Source organism: Myotis yumanensis, unplaced genomic scaffold, assembly GCF_028538775.1.
Source record: "Myotis yumanensis isolate MYYU_CA2020_CCGP unplaced genomic scaffold, mMyoYum1.0.hap1 SCAF_4, whole genome shotgun sequence".
In the NCBI taxonomy this organism is placed as follows: Eukaryota; Metazoa; Chordata; class Mammalia; order Chiroptera; family Vespertilionidae; genus Myotis; species Myotis yumanensis.
This window is the reverse complement of record NW_027223755.1, coordinates 88,521,300-88,540,722: the sequence shown is the minus strand read 5'-3', so window position 1 is coordinate 88,540,722 and position 19,423 is coordinate 88,521,300. Positions and strand designations below refer to the sequence as shown.

At 50.0% G+C, this 19,423-nt stretch overlaps 1 protein-coding gene across 1 annotated transcript in view; it reads left to right on the top strand.

Annotated features, from left to right (window-relative positions):
* The window catches only part of XYLT1 (xylosyltransferase 1), a 309,211-nt gene that overhangs the window by 245,937 nt on the left and 43,851 nt on the right, over positions 1-19,423 (top strand). The gene's annotated exons all lie outside the window — the stretch shown is intronic.

Here is a 19,423-nt window from a genome sequence, read left to right as displayed (position 1 = left end):
AGCCGAGTTGCCTGTTTGCCTGTCATTTTCATGCTTTCACTGCTGAAAGAAAAATTGAAGTTCTGGGGAAAAGAATTGGATGCTTTTATCGCGAGTTTTATGTCCATCCTTAGGCCATCAGAGAGTAGAGCGTGTTGGTCATTCATTCATTCATTCATTCACTACCTTGAGAGCCTACTGTGTGCTGGGTGATGCTCCAGACCAGAACTGTCCAACAGAGCTGACTGTGGCAACAGGAATGTTCCAAAACCTCCATTCAATGCAGGAGCCGCCAGCACCATGTGCCTATGGGGAGCTTGAAACATGCTTTGTGGGACAGAGACACTACATTTTAAAGTCAATTTGATTTTTTTAAAATATGTTTTTATTGATTTCAGAGAGGAAGGGAGAGAGAGAAATCTCATCAATGATGAGAGAGAATCATTGATCAGCTGCCTCCTGCATGCCCCCTACTGGGGATCGAGCTCGCAATCCAGGCATGTGCCCTGACCTGGAATCTTAACTGTGACCTCCCGGTTCATAGGTCGACGCTCAACCATTGAGCCACGGCAGCCTGGCAAAGTCAAGTTGATTTTAATTTAAACATAAACTTAATAGCATATGGAGCAGCGCAGATCTTGGTGCTGAAGATGGAGGAGTGAACAAAACCGATTGAAAACTCCTGTCCTCGTGGGCCTTACCTTTGTGTCGTGGGGCAGAAATGCTTCCGCTGGAGAGAGTTACACTGCTGTTTCGATCATAGGAGAGCATGGATACTGCCAGTTTAGAAACAAATGTGGTCTCCATCCTCTGCCAGTTGGATGGTCTCACCAGAGCCCAGACTGGCCATGCATTGTGGTTTGTAGGTATTTTCCTAACTTCCTCCTCCCTAGTTCCCCTTCATCTCAGCAGCGGCTAGCTATGTGTCTGTGGATGGAACATTTCCAATGCTGGGCATCTTCCTACCCAGTGCATTGAGCATATTTGCTTCTCTGGAGAGCAAATGCTTCATTTATGGAGCTTCATTTATGGAGCTCTCAGTGCCTCCTGGGAATTTGGCTGTGAGCCGGGGTGGTCCGCAGCGTGGGTGATGGGATTGTAGAGTCTGTCACTCTTCCCCTGCCTCCCACTCACATCTCACATCTCACTCCATGGGAAGATTGCTCTCAAGGGCAATCTGGAAGGACCCCACCCTTTTAAAGGTCAAGTGGGATAAGGGAGGGGTGTTTCTACCCCTTTTCATTGATGACAGCAGAAACCTGGATAAGCACGAGGCCTCCTAGACAGGGTTAAGGTCCAGTCATGGGATGGGTAGATGGGAACTATAGATTTTTAAATTATTATGTTCATTTCCTTCCTCCCCCTTGTTGCCACCCTGAGTCATTGCCCAGCATGGAGAGTGGCCAGTAGAGGGTTCTCCAAGTAGAGAGGGGCCTGGGGAAGCCCTTGAAGGGCCTGGGGAAGCCCTTCAAGATCTTCCCTGTTCCAGGAGCTAATGTCAGCTAGCATTTTGTGAGTACCTGCCACTGGGGGGTCCTGGCCAAGGGATTTCCATGTGTCATCAAATGTCACCACACCCCCACAAGGTAGATAGTATCGCCACATCCCATTTTACAGATGAAGAGACTGAGGCTGAAGGACGTTCAGGAGTTTGCCCAGTGTCTCACAGCTGCTGGGGATCAGAGCCAGGATTCAAATCCATGCTTTTTTCCTCACTGGGAAAAACAAAAGGAGGCCTGAGTTTCTCACCCACAGGTCATACTGTTCCCACTGGGCAGGTCTGGACCGAAGCTCCCCCGCTCATTCTTCTCCGGTCTGAGTCCTCGTTCGCTTCATCTGGATGAGGATCCAGGAGGGCGAAATGACCATAACCAGGCATGCACATCAGAACCAGAATCCAGGGTCACCAGCACTCGGCCAGCTGCTGAGCTGCTGTCAGGTTCTGCTTCAGTCCTGCCTTGCTCAGTCCTCACAGTGTCCGCAGGGGTGGTGTGGAGATGGGCACTGAGATGCCACGGGTTTGAATGACTCGCCCAAGGTCACAGAGCTGGGTAGGTCAAGGCAGGATTTGAACACAGGCCCAATTGACTATCAAATACAGTTTGATTTCTGCTCTGCCCAGCCACCTCGCTGGCGAGGTGGGCAGGAGTCTTGCATAAGCAGTTGACCCCAGGGGGGAAAAACCAATCATACAAGAGCACAAACCCCACAAGTGGCCACCCCAGCCTGCATGGTCCCATCACCAGATGGGCTCTCTCTGGCTGGTGAGAGATCGAGGCTTTACAAATTGCATTTGCTCTAAGCCCGGAAGGAGGAACCAGCTGCCTGCATTAACTGGAAGAGCCCAGCCTTCCGGTTCCTTTGTAATCCTGTTTCTTCTTGACCCGAGACTTTCCAGACCCCTCCCCAACTGCCGAAGGGTGGTGCCTGATGAAATTCTCACTCATTTAAATGTTAGCCTCAAGCAAGCAGAGTTAGGAAGGAATGGCTGCTGTCTCCCACCCACCCACCCACCCACCCCCCAAATGTGCACGATTGTTCCACAGCTGGCATTTTCTACATCATCACTCCACCAGCACACGTGAAAGGCCATGTGATGTCAACTGGCCTGGGTTTGATTCCTGTCTCCATCCCCTGCTATCTGCATGATCTCAAGACAAGTGAATTCAGTCTTTCTGAGTCTTGATTTTCTCAGCTGTAAGAGGGAGATGATAATGTTACCTGTCAGGGAGCCAGGCAGGAAACAGCAGTGAGGTGGGAACCCAAGCTCTGCCTTACTCCCAGCTCCGTGAGCTGTCTGATAAAGTCGGGTTAAAGCACAGTGGCTCAGGTCTGGCACCTGCGTGCGACCTCACGTTCATCCCTCCCACCACCTAGACATTGGGACTGGGATGCTGAGCTGTGCCGAGGAACAGAGAGAAGAGAAAGATGGCCAGGGAGACCTTAGCTTACTGCATCCACCCACTTGCATGAACCAAAGAGGCAGGAGAGAAAAGTGGAGGCCTGATATGGGAAGCCAGGCCAAGCCCCCTCCCCACAGGGCCATCATCAGGTCACTATGAAGATGAGAGATACTGAAACACAGGGCCTAATAGAGAGCTGGGCATCCTATATAATAAAAGCCTAATATGCGAATCGACCAATGGTGGAACAGCAGTCGCTATGGTGCACACTGACCACCAGGGAGCAGACACTTAATGCAGGAGCTGCCCCCAGCCTGCGAGCCCCAGGCCAGCCAAGGTGGGTGCCAGTGAGGGCCCCACGATTGCCCCGCCAGTCACCCCACAGACTGGCCCTGATCACCGGCCAGGCCTAGGGACCCTACTCATGCACAAATTTTGTGCATCGGAACACTAGTTTATTATAAGTACTCATGAGATAGTTTTTTTGTTGACGTTACTATGGTCTCTAAAAATCCTGCATTGTCATTATAGATAAAAACATGGTCTGGCCTTCTCTGTGGCCACTGTTTATTCTCAACCTCTTCTCTCCTATATTTTATATCTCTATATCTTTGTACTAAATTTGAAATTCAGAGAGAGAGAGAAAGGGAGCATGCCTTTGAGGAAATTCAGTTGTATGAGAATCGAGAAGATGGTCGCCTTCAGTTGAGCCAAGTTTGGAGCCATGTGTAGTTGAGCTGTCCCAGCCCCTCTCTCCCCTCCTGTTGCGAGGCTGTTTGAAGACAGCCTTGGTGTTGATCAGCCTTCTTGACCACTGCGGACTAAAGCAACACTGTCCTTCTCATATCCACTTACTCTTGAATCAGTGCTACCACAACCTCCCTAAAGTTTCAAGTTAGAAACTTCCTTCAAAGTTCTACCTGTAGATCTCATCAACCTCACCACCCTAACCCATCCCCAAGCTCAAGTCGTGGGCCTCTGGCCAGCCTGTGGCCACTTCGAGCCCTCCCAGCAGTGTCAGAACTTGGCTCGAACACCTGGAGGGGTCAGCAATCTCTAGCCTTGGCCCAGGGCCCATAACACCACTTAAACAGAAAGTGGAGAATGGCAAAGAGGAAGCTGTTGGTGGTGTCAGCCAATTTCCCGGGGGGGGGGGGGGGGGGGGGGGGTGCGCACAGTGGATCCCACAGCATGATGACCTCTCATGTAGAGGAGGATGTGAATGCTGTGTCCAGAGCTGCCACCTGCCTCCTGTGCCCTTTCCTCCTTCAGAGAAGGATTCTCCTGGGTGCAGTTTCATTGTGTTCATCAGTCTGCATTCGTTGGCAGACACACCCAGGGGCACAAACATCACCACCCCTTTCTCAACGCAATTGCACTCTTTGGAATGCTGGAATGCGGTTTAAGACCAGGCAGCTTTTGATTACAGAGTCAATCTTTGTGTAAAAGTTTGCCGCCTTGGGGAAGTTTCTAACAGGTTACTTTAAACAATGCTATCTCTGGACACATACAGCTAAATAGTCCCATTAATCCAAATTGCTTTGCCAGGATGCTGTGGAACCATTCAGCAACCAGGGCAGTGTCCACAAGGCCTCCACTGAGAGCCATGGCCGCAGTACCCAGTGGGGTGCATCTACCACCTCTCTTCACCCAGCCCTGAGCGTGTGCAGGGTGCTGTGCTAATGGCTTCCACAATTTCATTTAATTTCTCAGCCACCTGGTGAGAGAGGACCTTCATCACCCCCAGTCTGGAGAGAAGGGATATGAGGAATTTGCCCAAAGTTGCTCTCCTACTGAGAGGTGGCGCTCAGACAACCCAGCCCATGTCCTTAACCACAAGCCAAGCTTCCCTAGTCTGACCTACGGACCACTTGCAGTGGGCAGCGATTTAAAGTGGTACGCAGACAAGTTCCTGAAAATGTCAATGTTTATCAATATTGACACAAAAGGAAAAATTTACATACCCCAGGTTTCTGAAGCTGAAGTTTTCTTTAAAGAATGGTTTATCTAAATGTTAACAAAGCAGTAATACAAGTGGTTTGTGGCTCTTCAGTCATTCAACAAATACGTATACATTAAGTGCTTACTATATGCCAGGTGCTTTCTGGATGCTGGGATACAGAAAACCAAGGGAAAGGGACATTAGCTGGTGAAGGAATAATATATCAGGGGGAAATGTGTCCTAGGAAAAATACGGCGTGGGAGGCGGAGGGTAGGCCAGGAAGATGTTTTGGGGAAAGTTGTGAGGAAGGGGTATGGATGACCAAAAAGAGAGAAACATTATAATGGCAGGGGTTGGCAAACTTTTTTATAAAGGGCCAGATAGTAAATAGTTTAGGTGTTGTGGGCCTCATGGTCCACAACAGTGCAATTCTACCACCTGAGGAAGAGGCAGCCACAGGCAACATGCACACAAGGGGGCATGACTCCATTCCAACAAAACTTGACTTACAAACACAAGTGGTGGGTTGTGGTTTGCAGGCCCCTGTCAACTATCTGTCGAGAGTCTGTCAACCCAGATGCCAGCTTGTGATGCTTCAGATTTCAGGACCCTGGAGAGAGAAGGAGTGGTAGATTCCCAAAGCCTTCTGGTCAATCTCTCCTGGACCTTGGCTTGGTCTCTCACCCATCCCAGGGTATCTCAACATAAAACAACAGTCTCCTGTTCCTTTATTTTCCCACAACCTGCATGGCTTACCAGTCCTAAACCTGAGCTAGAAAGCAGCACATGAAATATGGCTCACCCATCAGTGTTGCCTGACCTGGACCAGCCAAGAGGAGGCAGGCAGTTTATTCATGGTGTCCTCCATGACTGTGGCCCTGTCCAGCCCCCGTAATAAGTGTCAGCCAGAGCAAACTGTATGTTCTAACCACCCAGCCTCCTCTACATAAACCCGTCAGAAATACCTGGTTCTCATTAGCACCGTAATTCACCCCGCGCCACCTTCCTCCATCTGAATCAGAAAGGTTAATGATGCTGAATCCCAAGACTCATTGGTTTCAGCACTTACCCCAGCTCACTGCTCCCCCTGAGAGCACAAGACTCGTTTATCTTTCTGGGCTGGCCAGGCAAGTCGCTGACTAATGCCTTAATGCCAACTAGGTCTCAAAGATTCCCCAGAGTGACTGGACCTGTGCTCCTGTTTTGCTTGCTGTAAATCTGGCTGATCTTGTGTGTCTGGTTCCCCACCCTCTTTCTGCCTCTATGTGTCTGGGTTCCCCTCTTGTAATTCGTCTCATGAGTCCGCCACAGGCTGCACTGTCAGCTTGGGAAGACAGAGCACTTTTCAGCTAAGGTGATGACCATGTTGCCTCTAATGAAATAGCTTTAGGACCTCATTATTGGTTAATTCATTCCGTCAATTGATCCACGTTTATTGGAAACCTACTATGTGCCAGACATTTGCCAGAATCTGGGCTTGCAGCCACCGGTAGGATAGCTAACCTCTCTGGCCTCACGGATTAGACCATGAAATTATTACATCTTTATGACATTGTAAGGAACGAAGTCTACATATATATATGAAACAGACATGCATATAACCTCTTCTCTTCTAGGGAGTCAGAGAAAGCTTCCCTGGAGAAGTGCCTTTGAGCTAAAAGTTGAAAGAAGAAGAGGGGTTAACTGGAAAAAAATGGGGGGTCGGTGTTCCAACCAGTGCAAGTTGCATGTGCAAAGGCCCTGGGGCATGAGGGAACATGGCCCATGTAGCAAGTCAAGAGAGGCTTATGTGGACAGGGTGTGGTAAGGGGATGTGCCAATAGAATAAGGCTGGAGAGATGGGTCAGCCCAGATGGTATGGCAGCCTGAGAGCCATGGTAAGGAGCCCAAGTTTATTCTAAAAGCAACAGGTTACCTTTGAAAAGTATTTTATTGGGTTGTGTCATGATGAGAAAGCATTAGTTCCTAATCAACTACTTGGCAGTGAGAATAAAAGGAAGGGGAAAGAAGTAGAGAACTTCACCAGACTGCTGGAGGAGGGGAAATATGATAGGAATATTTTCTGCTGTGGATATGTACATTATAGCTCAGGCCATTTCTTTCCACCAGGCTGCTTCCCCACCCCTGTGGTTTCACTGCTGTTATTTCCTTTCTGCTTGGCCCTTCTACAGCACACGATATGCTTGGTCTCCAGGCCCTGGGTTCCCTGGGGCTGGACCCTGAAACTCTCTCTCTGCCCTCTGTTTGGCAGAAATTTTCCAGAGCTCAGGCCATTAGGATTGTAGCAAAGCCATCAGAAGTGTGCATTGGAGGAGCTGGCAGAGTCCGAGTCCAGGTGTCCCTTTCACTGGCCATGAAACCTTGGCCAAGTTGCTCGTCCTCTCCACACCTTGGTTTTCTCATCTGTGAAGTGGGAACCATTGCAGTGGCCTACTTCAGCCTTTGCTGCGAGGATTAATCGGTGAAATGCGAGGTGCCTTACCTGGGGGAAAGAAAATGCTCCACAAATGATGACAATGAAGGTGGCCCAGAGTGACAGTTCCAGGAGAGCAGAGATTATGTGTGTTCTGCTTAGCACTATTTCTCTAGTGCCTGGTACAGTGCCTGGCACATAGTAGGAGCACAGTAAGTCCTTACTGACAAATCTTTGTCACCTCCAGATCAAATGAATGGTCGTTGGCCATCCACAGCCACCACTGTGACAACAGCAGTGCCTGCTGTCATTTATTCCTAAGTGGCAGAAGCCTTGCTGACACTTCATTGCATGATTTTCGCTTCCACAATCATGAAAAGCATCTCTGGGCTTATTCCTGGATTGAGGATCAGTTGAGGGGTTTTGTCTTCACTTATTTCTTCCAGCTAGAGGCGTTTTCCGATGCTTCCATGATGAGAATGGAAAATGTTCCAAAGAGCCAGAGTCCATTTCAAAATAACAGTGAGCCATGGTGGCTTGTCCTCAATCCCACTATTGGCTCAGCCATTTCTCCACTCAACTGGAGTTGCCAGCACAGATGGGGCGGGGGGGGGGCATCTGGGAGCCCAGCAGCTGAGGGATGTTGACATGTGACACCTGTCCGGGCACATGCTAACTTTCACACAGTCTGTGAGAAGGTCTGAATCCCACACGATCTCTTGATGTCATGTGGCGGGTGTCCAGTCTGTCCCATACTCCTTGGGAGGCAGGGCCCCCGCTACCCACATTCACTCCAGTTTCCATGGCCAAGCCTCGTGACCTCCAGACCTCTGTGGTGAAGGCCTTTGAACCCTGAGGCCGGGTGGCCTGGCTGCAGATCCCTGCTCCTATTGTGTGTGTGTCTAGCCCCGCACAAGTAATACAACCTCTGTTCTTCCTATTCTGCACAATGGGTGAGAATAATAGCACCTACTTCATGAGGTTGGGGGGAAGGCAAAAGGAATCGCTATATATCACATGCCTAGAACACATGACTTCGACTCCCCGTAGATCAGCGTCACTGTTATTAGACAAGTTGCCCAAGCTTCGAGGAGCTCGGTTTGCTCATTGTGAAAGGGACCTAACCTGCCTACCTTCTAGGCTGCTTGTGAGGATTCAGTGCATGGTGTCTATAAAATAGGTGTGAGATACCAAGCGTGGTGATTATTATAGCCGTGTTGTGGTGGCTTTGTTATCCGTTGGATTTGGAGGTTCGACTGGTCCTCTTTTATTATGGTAAAACACACAGAACACGAAGTTTATCATCAGAGGCATTTACAGTGTTGTGCAGGCATCATCACCATCTCGTTCCAGACGCTGTCATCATCAAACAGTTTCTCTCCTTCCCACTCTCCCAGTCCCCGGCAACCGCCGGTCTGCCTTCTGTCTCTGGATCTGCTTGTTCTGGACATTTCACATAAAAGGAGCCGTGCAGTAGGTGACCTCTGGAGCCTGACTTCTTTCACGGAGCATCAGTTTTCAGGGCCCAGGCATGTTGTGGCCTGTGTCCGGCATTTCGTTGCATTTTATGGCTGAGTGCTGTTCCATTGGACAGACCGCCTGCGTTTGGCTCAGCCGTTCGTCCATCAATGGCTATTTGGGTGATTTCCTCTTCGGGGCTTCCATGAATGTTCCAGCACAAGTTATTGTTTGAGCAATTGTTTTTAGTTCTGTGTTATGGTGCCTTTTTAATGTAAGTGATTCAACTACTTAAGAGAGAAAGGGAAGAAAGAGTCTAAAGATAGAGTAGGAAAGAAAGGGGATTCCCGCTTCTGTATGCGGGTTTCCACTTTTGGCCAATCTCCGCCCTTTGGGGCCAGCAAGGGAACTGACCAGAGAGGGCTTGGTCTTGGCTTGTGGGCCCTGTTGATGTCCTCGGGGCCACAGCTTCCCCTGGGGAACCCCCCAGGCCTGTATGTTGCAGCCTCGGAAAACCAGCCATCCTGTCCCTCCTCGGAGGGAAGAAGTAACTAGAGCAATGAGATCATCCAACATTTTCATATGTTCCAGGCACTGGGCTAAGCCTTTCACACACGTTACTAACCCAGCTAATATTTAAGTGTTTACTGCATAGCAAGCACCCATGCTAAGTGCATCATTCCTTTTATCCTCAAAACACCTTTACGAAATGTGTCCTGTTATGAATCCCATTGTTTAAAAGGCAATTGTGCTGCTCAGAGTAATGGCACCAGCCCAGGTGAGACAGTGAGAGAGCAGAGCCCAGCCAGTCCTGCCAGAGGTGTACGCTGCCAGATGCTGTACTCTGCCCTCCTCCCAAACCAAAGAATTGGAATTCCAAGTGGCCATCCTCCTTAATGATTTTGGAGCTTTTATTTTTAAGCTTCTACATTTTTTTTTCAATTGGAACTTCACCCATGACCCTAATATGGTAAATAGGCTCTTCTCTGCACAAACCTCAGGTGAGCCAGCCTGAGGCCGCCCCTCTCCCTCCAGCCGGCAGGAAGTAGGACCACCCCAAACGCTGCCTGAGAACCACTGAGCTCTATGATAGAGTTTCTCTTACAACGTTTTAGAAGTTTTCTGTCTCTGAGAACTGCAGATCCATACCTCAGAGCCTGTGTCCTCTGTTTCAGCTGCCTGTGTTCTTTTTATAACGTCTCTTCAGTCCTCTGCAGTAAACACGCAGCCTTGGAACTCTGGGGGGAAAGAATATACTGGGTGCAGCATGTCCTGATCCTCCAGCCTCCCTCTCTGGAGCCAAGAATCTGCGTGTGCTTGAGGTCTGCCGAGGTGGCCCTGGCGTTGGTTTTTCTGTGGGGGAGCGTGTGGCTTCTCTGTGTGGCAGCGCATTTTGACCTTGTTCCAGGACAGACAGGCTAGGAAACCTGGCATGCTGCCCAAGGCGATCGGTGACAGTCAGCTGTCCTTGGAGCTCAGTCCCACCCCGGGGCTGAAATCTGAACTGACCTGCCCCTGACATTCTGAACGATGGAGGTCCTTGTGGTATCCTACCCCCAGCAGTACACAGGCTCCAGTCCCAGAGAAGAAGTCATGATAGTAACAACAATAGCTGACAGTCTAGCATTGGGTGGGCCAGCCTACCCAGCCTAGAGTAGATCTCTGTGCTTCCCCGCCTTTCCTTACCCCACCTCCGGTACCACTTTCTCTGTCAGCCAGGATTTTTCCATTGTGAACAGTTAATGCCCTCTTATCTCATTTAATCCTTACCACAACCTATAAAGTAGATATTGTTACCATCCTCAGATTTAAAGGTGTGGAAATTGAACTTCAAATGACCTGCCCCAGGCTACACAGTTAAGAAGTGGTGGAGCCAGGAGTTGAACTTACGTCTCTCCGGTCTTGGGTTTGCATTATTTTCATTGCTCCAAATTCTGATATGTTAGTGTTGGTGCATTAGGGACCCCTGTCTGGTGAAATTGGAATTAATAAATCATTACTATAGGTCTTTGCCATCATTTCTGTAAACCCAGGGTAGTGTAAAATATGTGTGGAGGGTGGGGGCAATGGTCTTAGCCACACACACAAGAGCTTAGCAGTTCAGTTCAGGTTAGGTTAATGCTTATTTATACTCTAGCCCTTCCCAGTTGAGCTGACACTGAGACAGTTCTTACAAAGATAAGCAGGAGCTGATTGGGCAAAAATATGGACAAAGTATGGACAGAGGCCCTCATTCTGGAATGTGACACATATAACCTGAACAATTCTGTGAGCCACTCTGACAGGGGCATGGGGACCTCAAAGAGAAAGAGGCTTAAGGCTGCTAGAACCTGCTAGAGGCATAGGGCCTATTCTGGATGCTGGGGAAATATAGTTGAACCAGACAGATTCCTGTCCTCAAGTCACTTGCAGCCAAGGAACTTAAACATACCAACTTATACTCGTGCTAAGAACACAGGTGTGTGGGATAAAAATGTCACAGGTTGGTGGAGGACTGGCAAGCAGTGGGCATGCCTTTCCTCTGGCATTTCTAAGCAAAGGCCATAGGAACCTCCTCATGAAGGCTTCCGTTTACTGAGCACCTACTACAGGCCAAGCACCGTGTGTGCCACGCCCGCAACACACAGGCAACTTAGAGACCATTGGTTGTTATCCCCTGTGTGCAGATTGGAAAGGGAAGGCTCAGTGAACTTGAGAAACTGGCTGAAAATCAACAACAACCAACTGGCAAGGATCAGAGAGAAATTTCTACAAATGCTTCTCTGAGAACAGCTTTTATTGTGGCCAAGATTTCACTTTTCTACCTAAATCACATGTATTTTTAAGATTCAATCTTTGTCCTCCGAGGAGACCTGGTCTTGTTCCCCTTCCCTCCCCCCAGAACCAAATCAAACAATTGGCTGTCATCAGTGGTTGTAAGGGGATGCACAATTTGGTTAACCAAATGTTCTTCTCGTTTGAGATGTCTCCTGGTATATGAGGACAACCAGATCTCAGATAATTAAAATAACAATCAAATAGACCACACACACACACACACACACACGCGCACACACACACACACACACACACCACCACCACCACCACCACTGAATGACAATTCAGTTCTTCTTTCATGATTCCTGTTGGTGTTCCAGGATCAGGCGTGGCCTCTGGGTGCTGATGCTTGTCAGTGACCTTTCCGTGGTATCTGGAGGAAGGGCTGATGTGTGAAAAGTTCCCACTGATGGACAGTCAGATAAACTGCTTCTCAGAATGGCTTGTGTACTTTCAAAATGAAAAATGTGTGTCTTACAAATGTTCTGGGAAAGCGTGGAGAGTTTGAGAAATGATTTGCTAGTTCCTGCAACTGCGACGAGCATGTTTTAATTCTGAAATGTTTTTGTCGGTAACAAAAAAAAATAACAAATCCAATGAGAAGTGAGTGGGTTTTGTGATCCAGGTGGTTCTCTGAGGCGCTGGCTGCCTGTGTGGAGGGAGCCACTGGCCCCTGGCGTGTCCAGCATGCACCGCGCTTCAGTTCCCCTGGTGTCCCACCCCCATCGTAAGACTCTACCTGTAGGTCTCCCTTCCCCACTGTCCTGTGTGCTACCTGCGCATAGGGGAACGCAGCTACCTTACCCGCTGCTGTTCCAGGGGTCTGGCACCTGACCCATCCAGGAAATGGGAGATGTTTCCCAGGAGAGCAAACAGAGCATGCAAAGCCTTAGAGTTATGAAGAGCACAGGACGCTTAGGAAACTTCCAGTAATTGCAGAGATGGAGCAGGCAGGTTGAGCTCACAAGCCAACTTGCACGCTTGTTGGGAGTCAGGGCACCGCCCTGCAGGGGATGGAGAGCATCCAGGATGTTAAGTAGAAGAGGGGGCATGATCGCACTTACATTCCAGAAAGAGCCTATGGGTCCCCGACTGTGGCTGTACTTGTGCCCACGGGATCCTGGAAGAAATACAGCACCTAGATTCTCCCCCCCATTTCCCCCTGCGGCTCGCAAACATGGGTGTCACTGTAAACTGCCACCCTTTTCTGATTCCAGTGCTTTGCTCTGGGCCTTTCTTACTGTTCTGGAATCCTGGCCTTCTTATTAGACAAGAAGACTTCAGTGGGGTCCAAGCATAACCCGTCCAGGGAGTCGGGGACAAAGTGATGGCGGTCACTGCCCCCACCCAAACAGAAATAAGCCACATGGGAAGTGGGTTCGAACCACTCGTGAGGTGGAATTCAGGGAGAGGAAAGTAGGTGACGGGGCTCAGTGTCCGAGGAGCGCAGCAGCACGGCCCACCCCCGGGACAGAGGCTTTACGGTCCCTCCCGGTGTGCACCGGTGTGGGCAGTGGTCCCCTTGCAGGGACGTAGGAGGCTTCAGGGGGCCACTGCGATTCCTGAGTTTGTTTCCTGGCTCTTTCTAACGAAACAGAGCACACGCGTGAAGCTTATTCACCACAAGGAAGCAGGACTGAGAAGAGCCCTGACTCTGGACCTGGAGCGGAGGTCCCTACCTCCTCTCCCCTCTCCTAAGACTGTGGCCAAGCCGTTAAAACTCCTTGAGCCTGACCTTATTCCCGTGTAAACTAGTGCTGGCTTGCTGGGGTGGTCGTGAGGTTAAAGGAGGGAGGAGGAGCACTTAGCACTTTGTAGGCAATGAGGAGGGGTTTTCTGCAATGGAATGACTCCGTGTGTTCCCAGGCCCTGGGGTTCGCTGCCCCACATCTCTCCCAGTTCTGGGTGAGGACATGGGGAAGCGCATCCCTGGGTGAGGGAATGGGCTGGGCAAAGGCACGGATGCAGAAGTGAGGAACAGAGTTCTCTGCCTTCCTGGGCAGAGCCCCTCTAGGGGCAGGCGCTGTGCTAGGCCCAGCAGCCGCACCCAGCAGCCCTGCACACCAGCCCCCCCCCCCAACCCCCGCCCCTGGGGCATTTGTTAAGCATGTCAGTAAATAGTTGTTTAGCATCTACTATGTGTCAAGTCCTGGAGGAACAGAACAGAATTAGACCCAGTGCCTGCTCATCTCAGGACTATAGCCAGGCTCCCCAAAAAGTATTGTCCAAGGGGCCCAGTTAGCAGACAGATGGGCACCAGCTGGAGCAGCTGCCCCGGGCATTGGAGGAGATAGCTCTGTGTATCCCCTCACACACCCCTTGCTCCTGGACGGAAAGCCCACTTGGGTCCCACTGGTTGTTGGTAGCAGGAAGCTAGAGGCCCCTGCCTGGCCTCACCAGCTGCCAGAGAAGCCCCCAGCCTCTGCAGGGCATCCCCCACTCTTACTCTGTCGCCTTTGCCATTTCCTCCCCCTCCCCACCCGCCTGGTGGCCGGCTGGCTTGCTTCCTGTGCAATGGCGGGGTTGTGGGGGGGGGGTGCACTCCAGCTGTGCCCTCCACTGGGGCAGCCTCATTCCCATTCGCGCCCCTTTCTGAAAGCAAAGAGAGGCTAAAAAGGGCCCTTTGCATGAATAATTCCACATCTAGAAATTTAATCCTATAGAATCCATCTATCCTCCCTACATCTGGAAAGATAAATATGCAACGATGTTCATAGTAGCAGAATCTATAAGGGGAGAGGGGAGAAATCTAAATGCCCATCGCTAGGGGATTGGCTGTGCCCATCCACAGAATTCTGTGCAGCCATTAAAAGGTGAAGTTCACCTTCTGTGTGTGCTTATTAGACAGAACAGCAGGATATATCATTGCATAAAACAGTCAGGTACGTGCTTGTACTAAAACATGGATATGAATATTATAGCATTTACTTCACAGGTTGCCATAAGGAATAAGCGGGTTAACAAATGCTTAGAATAGTGCCTGGCCCCATAGCAGGCACTCCGGTGTCAGATGTTGTTGCCATTGCTGTCATTTAATTCTCTATCTCGCTGTAATCTGAGTTTCCATAATCATCCTTTTAAAAGCATAGGACAGGGTTACAGTTGGCCATCCCACCATTCTGTTTCCTGTATGCTCATCATAAAAGGACAGAGCGTGACATTTCTCCTGCGGTCACACATCCCTCGGCGGATCGATCTGCCTGGAGTCACCAACTCATCCAGGTTTGCCCAGGACTGTCTGACTCTAAAACGAAGAACTCTGTGCCTGCGGCATCCCCTCAGTCCTGGGCAAACCAGATCCGTCGGCCACCCTACATATGCCCCTGGCAGCCAGGTTGCTTTAGGAGTTACAAGTAGTAGTTGTTGCTTTTCACATGTAACAGGAAAACACATAACAATGGTACGCCCTGATGGACTATTACTCAGCCTTAAAAAGGAAGGGAATTCTGACACATGCTACCGTGTGGATGAGCCTTGAGGACAGGATTTTGGGTGAAAGAAGCCAGTCACAAAAAAAGACAAATACCGTGTGAGCCCACTTAGGCGAGGTATCTTAGCGTTTGTCTGCTGTATGAACTTGACTTTTCGTAGAGACAGAAAGAAGTTGCCAGAGGCTCGGGGCAGGGAGGAAATAGGGAGTCGTTATTTAATGAGTTCGGAGTTTCAGTTTTACAAGATGAAAAAGAAGTTTGGGGATGGATGGTGGTGATGGTTGCACAACACTATGAATGTACTTACCACTATGGAACTCCGCACTTAACGACAGTTGAGATGGCAAATCCAAGCTTATGTGTTTACCTCAATTTAAAATTTGAGCGGGGAAAAGGTACACAAGCGATCACATATATTGTTGCTTAGGATGAAGCTAAAGTGGTATGTAAATGGAACATACATATGTGGTAACTGTACAGATGATACACCAGGAGTAGGAACTGGACTCAGACTGACGGTGCCTCCTCGACCCTCACCACCCTCTGCTTGTCCCAGCCCACCGTCCTTCCTTCACCACCGTCCTGCACATTTCTGCTCCACAGGTGGCCCACGCCCCGCACCCACGGCGGCTGAATCTGGTCCCTCGGGTCTGTGCAGACTTGCCAGTCTGCATCAGGGGTTTGAAATCCTGAATCCTGACATTCACAAAATTCTGTGCTTCACTGAATTCTGCCTGAGCACCGTCAGCCTCACCCTTAGTCATGAGCACCCCTGATTCTTCTCAGCACCCTGTATTAGAGGAGATTTGGGGCCCAAGGGTGGGGGGCAGGCGGGACCCAGAGAAGAGAAGTGGGCTCTGCGTTGGGCCTCTTTCTAGTGGAGGCTAAGCAGGTTCTCCTCGCCCGTCTCACGTGCCAGCAGACGGTGTGGCTGTGGCTGGGCTCCTGGGGGAGAGGGTGTGTGGGGAAGGACCAGAGAGGGAGCCATGCCCCTCCCTGTGTGTTCAGCCCAGAGCCATTATGCATATTAGACACGTGTGGTGGTGCAGGGGCCCCTGGGAGACAGTTCCCAACTCTGACACCGGCTAGGAGCAGCCGTGGGCAAACTACGGCCCCGTACCCTTTTATGTAATGATGTTTACTTTGAATTTATATTAGTTCACACAAACACTCCATCCATGCTTTTGTTCCGGCCCTCCGGTCCAGTTTAAGAACCCATTGTGGCCCTCGAGTCAAAAAGTTTGCCCACCCCTGGGCTAGGAGACTGGGTAAGTCCCTTCTAGGGGTGTTGAGACCGTGCTCCGCAAACATCGTGTAGGTGTGATGCACAGGAAGCCTCCAAGTTCAAAGTAGGCTGGGTCCTTGCACTGCTGTTCCCGTGCAAATGTCTCAGGGGCTCAAAATGGCAATAATAGTACAGGGCGGGGCAAAAGGAGGCTTACAGTTGTCTGTATGAAAATGAATACAATAATCAATAAATAAGTATATAAGAATAAACTCTGTGTTTCATGCACTCACAATGGTAAACCTACTTTTGCTCCACCCTGTATTAAGTAACAGGCAACATTTATCAAAGGCTTAGGATATGCCAGGTGCCTCTGCACAGGTCTGACACGCATTATTTTACTTAATACTCTCAACACGTGAGGCTTATGGAGATGAAAGGAACATGCTCGAGGTCTGGGCTTTCAGGAAGAGCCCATGGGGAGAAGATGAAGAAGGAAAGAGAATTAACTACCGATATCCATGCTTGACTTAAAGCAGCACTTCTTAAGCTCTAAAGGGCAGACGCCTCACCTGGGAATCTTGTTAAAAAGCAGAGTTTAACTCAGTGGGTGTTGGGGGAGCCTGAGATACGGCGTCTATCAGAGAGGGCTGGTGCTCCTGCTGTGAGGACCAGATGCAGTGGGGAGGCCGCAGAGCACCGTATCTTTTCTGCACCTGGGGTGGAATTCACTCACTCGTTCATTTATTCACACAGTCATTGGTGAAGTGGTCTGGCAGTTCCAATCCTGACTCTTCACTTCACTTAAAGGGGTGACTTCTCTGAGTCTCAGCTGCCCATCCGTAAAATGGAAATGAAACTCACATTTTATGGCATCTTTGTGAAAACTAAATGCAATAAAGTGGGGCCTAAACTAATGTGGACATTCCATACGTGGTCAATGGAGCTTCTTTCATTATTCATTTTTTTTATTCATTTCAACCAATATCTCCATATGGTTCCAATACACTTATTTTAAGATGTATTTATTGAAAACCATGTTTATTAAAACAAAGATGTCCCAGTGTCTCCAGCGGGGACCGTGATGGACCGGAGTCACCATCATGAGTCAGAGGAACTGGCATAGATGAAGAGACACGCCTTCTAATGATTTCTGCAAGAGGTGCAAAGAAACTGGTGGGGAGACAGACACAGTGCTGAGCTGTGGGAGCCACTTGGCAAACGACTCCACCAGAGAGAGTGAGTGAGAAGTGTGTGTGAGGGGAAGAGAGAGAGACTAGAACTGGGTAAAATGTCAACAGATCGCAAGCTGTTAATTATCTGGAGAGAACTAAATATTATGTAGGCAATTATCGACAGGCGTCTGAAAGCAACAATAGGAAAACTTGGTCCCCAGCCGAATTCCCTCTCCCCTTGGAGAAGGGCTGGGAGACAGGCTTTAGTATTCCCAGCAGGCGTTCTATGCAGAGGGAGAGCGAGGGGGACCGGGCCCCAGGGAGAGGGGACAGGCAGGGGACACCGCTCTCTGCTTTGAAAAAGCGCCTTTACCCACAAGCTCTGGGCCTGGAATCCACGGCTCCCTCCCCGTCAGCCCTCCCTCCCCCAAGATGTCATCTTTTGAGAGGATTTCATGTGGAAGCATCGCTAAGTAAATTCGCTAAATGCCTATTCATCCCCGTCAGATGGGGACTTGGTGAAGCGGTAAATGTGAAAATGGCCCCAGCTCAGGGCCCTGAAAGGGCTTTCTGGGGTTGCCAAATGGAGCTGCAGCCGCTGATCCTGAGAGGCCTGAGGCTTTGAGAGAGGGGGCCCGAGCCCCAGCCCGGCCCCTTCAACCCTCCCACTGAGGCTACTGAGAGGCCCCTGTTTATTATTCCTGCTGCCAGGGACCCATTCAGAGGTTAACTTGTCCCTGTATTCATCAGGACGACAATAATGAACTGGCGCAGAGAGTAGCGAGGGGGCTGGTGAATAGGAAATGCTGGGACGCGTAGATGGTTCGGAGGGAGCTCGCTTTAATTTTTTATAGGCTGCTTCAGTTGAGAGCTCTCCCAGCAACTTCAGGAGGCCCTCTGCCCACACGCGGCCGTAACTTGGCGTGGGGCACGCGTGGGCTTCACCTTGCAGTGAGCGGGCAGGTTTGTCCACACAGGAGGCGCACCATCATTGTGCAGACACGTGGGATGAGCCTTTGTCTGCATCCCCGGGGTTCACCTCTGAGCACCGGCAGGGCTGAGTGGCTGTGTTTGCCGGATTTAGCTCATTGCAGGCGCACGGGGGTTTCTCTGGAGTCTGCCTGCTAGGAGGGCTGGCTTTGCATCGGTGTTGATTTCAGTAACGGGACGGGATATCGGCAGTGCTCATTTTCACTGCAGCATCTCTTAACTGCTCTGTGCCCCCTCCGCTGGAATTATGAGTTGGTCAAACATGAGTCATCCAATCACAGAACAGGGGCTTGGAGAGGCGCGACTGCAGGGAGATGCAGGGAAATGAAGGAGCGAGCGGTGAGGGGTTGTGGCGGCTTGGACCAGATGATGGGAGGCAGAGAGAGTAGCGCAGCTTGTACTTATTGTACACCTACTGTGTGCCCTTTAGACCCACCCAGGTGAGTCCAGGGGAGGTAAATGGCTTACCTGGAGACACAGAGCCTGGTCAGGAGAGCCTCTAGGATCTGTCTCCAGAGTCTCCTGCGTCTTGAGCCCAGGCATCACCTTCTCAGGTACCCGCCTGCCTCCCGAAGGTCCAGCCTCCAGCCTGTTCCCATAGATGTCCTTCCTTTCCACTGCCTGCACATTTCTCCCAATCTGAAACAACGGTTAACCCTTTTCTTTTAAACAAAAACCCCTGAGCAGAGAAGCCTGATGATAAAGGAGCTGTCACTTCAGCACCGGTTACCTGTTTGGGTTTATTCAGCGGAAGAGGCGACTACATTTCTGGCAGATGGAGACCGGTGTGACTGCCTTTTAAAATGCTGTCACAGCTGTGTGCACACGCTGATTAGCTGTGACTACACTGCTAGTGCCAAGATTGATGGTGATAAATTTGGGATAACAATGCTGGGAACGTTGTCATTTGTTTGTATCATGCTTTATCTTTTTTAAAGATCTCTCAATCAGTGGCCCAGTGGTTATTGAGAACTTGGTATTCACTCATTCATTCACTCATTCCTTCATTTCCCAAAATACATTTGAAAGAGTCAGTTCACACTCATCTCACTCTGAGTCATTTATTCATCCACAAACATCCTTGTAGCTC